This window comes from Chrysochloris asiatica, unplaced genomic scaffold (genome assembly GCF_000296735.1).
Source record: "Chrysochloris asiatica unplaced genomic scaffold, ChrAsi1.0 scaffold00193, whole genome shotgun sequence".
Lineage (NCBI taxonomy): Eukaryota > Metazoa > Chordata > Mammalia > Afrosoricida > Chrysochloridae > Chrysochloris > Chrysochloris asiatica.
In genome coordinates this window covers 3,588,493-3,594,630 of record NW_006408711.1, presented here as the reverse complement: position 1 = coordinate 3,594,630, position 6,138 = coordinate 3,588,493, and positions in this window count along the sequence as shown.

Genomic DNA, 6,138 nt, shown 5'->3' with positions numbered 1-6,138 from the left:
TATGCATGTGAAAGCTGGACAGTGAATAAGGAAGATCGTAGAAGAATTGATGCATTTGAGTTATGGTGTTGGAGGAGAATATTGAATGTACCATGGGTTGCCAAAAGAACAAATAGAAACGTGTTGGAAAAAGTACAGCCAAAGTGCTCCTTTGAAGCCAGGATGGCTAGACTTTGTCTCTCATACTTAGGACACATTTTCAGGATGGTCCAGTCACTGGAGAAGGATATCATATTTGGTAAAGTGGAGTATTAGAGAAAAAGAGGAAGACTCCCAACTAGATGGATTGGCAGTCAAATTATCAAATGATTTGCTTTAGACAAATTGGCTGCACAAGACAATCTACTGCAGAAGACCTCTTTAAATTGTTGAAGAGCAAAGATGTTAGTTTGAGGACTAAGGTGTGCCTGACCCAAACCCTGATATTTTCAATAACCTCATATGCATGCAAAAGTTGGACAGTGGATAAGGAAGACCATAGAATAATTGATGCATTTGAGTTATGGTGTTGGAAGAAGTGCAGCCAGAGTGCTCCTTGCAGGCCAGGATGGCCAGACTTCACCTCTCATACTTCAGACATATTGTCAGCAGGTACCAGTCACTGGAGAAGGATATCATGTCTTATAAAGTGGAGGGTTGGAGAAAATGAGGAAGACCTCCAATGAGATGGACTGGCACAGTGTCAACACCAATGGGCTCAGGCATTGCAACGATTGTGAATTTGGCCCAAGACCATGTAGTGTTTCATTCTGTTGTGCAAAGGGTTGCTATGTGTCGGTATCAAATCCATGGCACCTGACAGCAGGGTCATCCACGGTGGACCAGTTTTAGTGGATCTTCCAGACTAATAAAGACAAGCACAAAAAAAACCTGGTGACCTACTTGTTAAAATTAGTGAATGAAAATCCCATGGATCAATATAAAATACTGTTCCAAATAGTGATCCAGCACCCTTGGTTGAAAAGCACTCAAAATACACAGTGGCCACAAGAATAGACTTGACCAACCTGTGATTTTGAAGATGCAGGACTGGGCTGCATTTCATTGTGCTGTGTATAGCAACTTGAACAGCAACTAACTAGAATAACATATGAATTTATAGTAGGCTTAACATCTATTTTTTTTTTTTTTTTTTTTAAAAAGCTGTTTTCTAACTCAGGAGTTGCTTGGACCAAAACTGCTCCGAGACTGATTGATTATTACATGTTACATGTTATTTGCTTGTTTCGTCTAATTTGGCCTACTGAAAGCCATTCTAATTCTCTATTTAGCAATATTTTAATTGAAGGAAGATATTATGTTACATGTATATGGTAATATCCCATTGTTGTTGGTGATGCTAAGTGCCATCAAGTGGGTTCTGAGGAGCAGATGGTAGGTTTGAAGTGCTAAATTTGTGCTTTGAAATCCAGTGCTGATACTGCAGTGCCACACCAGGACTCTGTAATAGCCCATGTTGTTGTTGTTAAGTGCTGTTGAGTCAGCTCCAACTCATAGGGACCCTATGTAGGGTTTCCAAGGAGCAGCTGGTGGGTGTGAACTGCCGACCTTGCAGTTCAAATAAACCATGCATTATCCTGCAATGCCATTCCTGGTCTCCATAATATCCCATAGACCTATATAATTATTGTGGACTACCAAAAGATCAAAGAAATATGCCATGGAAGAAATATAACCAGAATGATTCTTAGAAGCAAGGATGATGAGACTTTGTCTCTTTGTTTGCATATGTTGCCAGGAGGGACCAGTCTCTGGAGGATATCATGATTGAAAAAGTTGAGAGTCAGCAAAAAAGAGGAAGACTCCTAATGAGATGGATGGACACAGTGACAGCAACAATTGGGCTCAAACTAAACAAAAAGATGGACAGTAGGATTGGGCAGTGTTCGTTCTGTTGTGTATAGGGTTTTAGTGAGTTGGAAATGACTTGACAGCACCTAACAATAAAAAACAACATGGTAACATTCTAGCTAGACTTAAGTTTCAAAGGTTAAATTGAGTTGCTAAGTTTTTAGTATTTTTTATTCCCACCCTGTTAATTTAAATAGTTGGAAAGTCCCTTAAAAAAAAAAAAAAAAGCATAGAAAACACTAAAGAAAAAAAGAGACCCATGAAAATAATTGTTTGGAATGTGCAAAATATGGATCTCTTCCAACGGTTGCCCAGGGAGCTGGCCAACATAAATGAAATTGCTTAACATAGATGGGTAGCACCTCCAGTGCTACATCAGTTTGTTGAAACATTTCAATTGTATTCCATCAACTCCTGAAGCCATGTTTTTCAGCAATGCCTTCAGTGCAGTTTGGACTTCGTTCTTCAATAACAGTAGTTCTAGTTCATATGCTACCTCTTGAAATGATTGAATATCGGCCATTTCTTTTTGGTACAGAGACTGTGTATTCCTTAAATTTTCTTTCAATGCTTTCTACATCATTCAGTATTTCGCCCATAGAATCCTTCAATACTGCAATAAAGACTTATTTTTTCTTCAGTTCTTTCAGCTTGAGAAATGCTGAGCATGTTCTTCCCTTTTGGTTTTCTAACTTCAGATCTTTGCACATATCATTATAACACTTTACTTTGTCTACTCAAACAGCCTTTTAAGTCCTCATTTCTCTCACTGGTGTTAGTATTTCTACACAGGATAGCAAGTTTCAGAGTCTGTTATGTCATCCATTTTTGCCTTTTCTTTATATCCTGTCTTTTTAGTGACCTTTTGCTTTCTTCCAGTGTGATGTTCTTGATGTCATCCCACAACTCTTCTGGTCTTCATTAGTGTCTAATGCATCAAATATGTTCTTGAAATGATCTCTAAATTCAAATGGGATATGTTCTAGGTCATATTGTGACTTGTGTGGACTTGTTTAAATTTCCTTTAACTTCAGCCTAAACTTATATATAAGCAATTGATGATCTGTTCCACAATCATTCCCTGGCCTTGTTTGACTGATGATATTGAGCATCTCAATTACCTCTGCTCACAGATGTAGTCAATTTTATTTCTGTGTATTCTGTCTAGTAATGCCCATGTATATTGTCACTTTTTATGTTGTTTTAAAAAAAGTATTTGCAGTGAAGAAGTAATTTTTCCTATAAAATTCTACTGAGCATAATTTCTATCATCAAGGCCATATTTTCCAACTACTGATCTTCCTTTTTGTTTCCAACTTTCACATTCCAATCACCAGTAATTATCAATGCATTTAAATTGTATATTTGATAGCAGTTGTTTCTTCTCACGTTGCATTTTGCCACATCAGCAGATGAAGATCTTGAAAGCTTAACTCCATCTACATCGCTAAGGTCAACTCTAATGTGAAGAAGGAGCTGTTATCTAGTCATACTTTGAGTGCTTTCCAACCTGAGTGACTCATATTTTGGCACTGTTTTTGACAATGTTCCACTGCTATTTATAAGGTTTTCAGTGGTTAAACATTCAGAAGTGGTCCACCATGCCTTCTTCCTACTCTGTCTTTGTCTGGAAGCTCTAATGAAACCTGTCCTCAATTGGTGACCCTGATAGTATTTAAAATATCAGTGACATAGCTTCCAGCATCATAACAACACACAAGTCACCACAGTATGACAACTGACAGATGAGCAGGGATCCAATGGAGTGTGGTAATCATTGAATGATATAATTAATATCACGTGCATGTAAAGTTTTGCTGAGGGAATCAAAAAATGCTTGAAGCAGTACATTGACAAGTTGCTGCCAGAAATTCAAACTTAATTTGGAAGAGGATGTGAAATGAGGAATATAATTTCTGATGCCTGATGCATTTTGGCTGGAAGCAAAGAATACCAAAAAGATGTTTACTTATGCTTTATTAACTATTTAAATGCATTTGACTGTGTGGATCATAAACTAGGAATAACATTGAATAGAATGGGTATTTCAGAACATGTAATTGTGATCATGTACATAAAACAAGAGGTAGTGGTTAGAATAGAACAAGTGGATACTGAATAGTTTAAAATCAGGAAAGGTACATGCCTGGATTATATTCTTTCAACATATTTATTCAATCTGTAATGTTAAGCAAATAATCTGAGAAACTGAATTATATGAAGAAGAACGTGGCATCAGGATTGGAGGAAGATTCATTAACAACCTGCAATATGCAGATGATACAACCCTACTTGCTGAAAGCAAAGAGAGCTTAAAATACTTACTGATAAAGATCAAAGACCACAGCCTTCAGTGTGGATTGCACCTCAATGTAAAGAAAACACAAATCCTCACTACTGGACCAACAAATAATATCATGATATATTGAGAAAAGATTGAAGTGGTCAAAGCCGTCAATTTTCTTGATTCCATAGTCAATACTCATGGAAGCAGTAATCATGGAATCCAATGACATATTACTTTAGGCAAATCTACTGCAAAAGACCTCATTAAAGTGTTCAAGAACAAATATGACAGTTTGAGGACTAAAGTGAGCCTGACCTAAACATGGTATTTCCAATCACCTCATACACTTGTGAAATTTGGACAAAGAATTAGGAAGACTGTAGAAGAACTGATGATGCATTTAAATTATGGTGTTGGTAAATGATATTGAAAGTACCATGGACTTCTAGAAAATACACAAATCTTTCTTGGAAGAATTACTACCAGAATGTTTCTTTGAAGAGATGATGGTAAGATTTTGTCTCTCAGTCTTTAGATATGTTATCAGGTGAAACAAGAAGGACATCATACTTGGAAACGTGGAGGGTCAGTGAAAAAGAGAAAGATCCCAACAAAATGGATTGATATGGTAGCAGCAACAATGGACTCAAACATATAAATAGTTGTGAGGATGGCACAGGACCGGGCAGTGTGTTTTCTGTTGTTAATAGGGTTGCTGTGAATCAGAACTGAATCAATGGCACCTGTCAACAACAACTACATGAAAGTAATTACCAAAGTGATGACAGTTCTGTTAAATGATGACAAGTGAAAGAGAAAAAGTACAAAAGCTTCAAGTTTGTTCAGGATTAAAAAAAAAATTAGGATATGAATTGAAGTTTTTATGAAGTAAATTGTTTATTTTGTTTTTGAAATTTCTGTACCTGAATCCACCATTAAAATTAATGAAGACTATTTAAAGTACCTATGTTGTTGCTGTTATGTGTCATTGAGTCCATTCTAATTCATAGCGACCCTGTATAGGGTTTCCAAACTAGTGAGCTTGAACCACTGACCTTGCAGCTCAAACTGACATTTCAGTCCAGTGCATTAACCCACAGTGCCACACAAGGACTTCTAAGTACCTATGAGATGTTAAATTTTAGTTGATAGCACAACCATTATCCATACTTCGTTTTCTGACAAAAGAACAGTTATAAAACTTACTATTTTTAAAGCCAAACATTACAAAAACTATTCTGCTAAAAAAATTTATTTATTTGTGTTTGTTGACAGAAAAGGAATTGTTTAAAAAAGTTTTTATTGTGAATTATGTGATAGTTTACATGGGAGAACACTGGCTTTACATTCATCCTATTGTATATCATTTCATTGCCATGGTTACAAGCCCCTCCATACATCATCAACCAACCAAAGGGTATACCCTGCAAGCCTGCCCCCTTAGCACACAGCCCCTCTCCCTCTCTGGATCCTAGCTGCTTCATCTCTCCACGTCATCATCTCTGCATCCATCTCTGGTATCACTACTTCTCTGGGTAGGGTCCCAGGGACCTCTGTTCCCAGACTGCAAAATCAACCACTCCCCTCCTTTTGTTACAAAAAGTCTACCTTTACATTTTCAAACCTCACAGTCAGTCCTGACAGCAATTATTCACTAGTATACAACAAGAGTCATATCTCCATCTCCTTTCATCAGCCTCATCCAGGCAGATTGGAAACCACTCAGTGAAGATTCTACCTTCCCCTGTATCCTCAGGAACTAGGTTCCCTCTTGAAAGTTTATAAGCCAATCACTACATATCTTTGTAGGCTGCCTCCACCTTTTGGGTAGCCAGTGTCTAAGTTGCCCCTCTCTGTCAACCCTGCATACCGAAGGGATGGAATGATCCTCATTGTAAAGATTTGTTCCCTCTTTTGAAATACTACATCCATAAGTACGGGTCAAGTTCATTAAATTGTAGCAGATTATCCTTTTTTTTTTTTTTTTTTTTTTCTTTCTT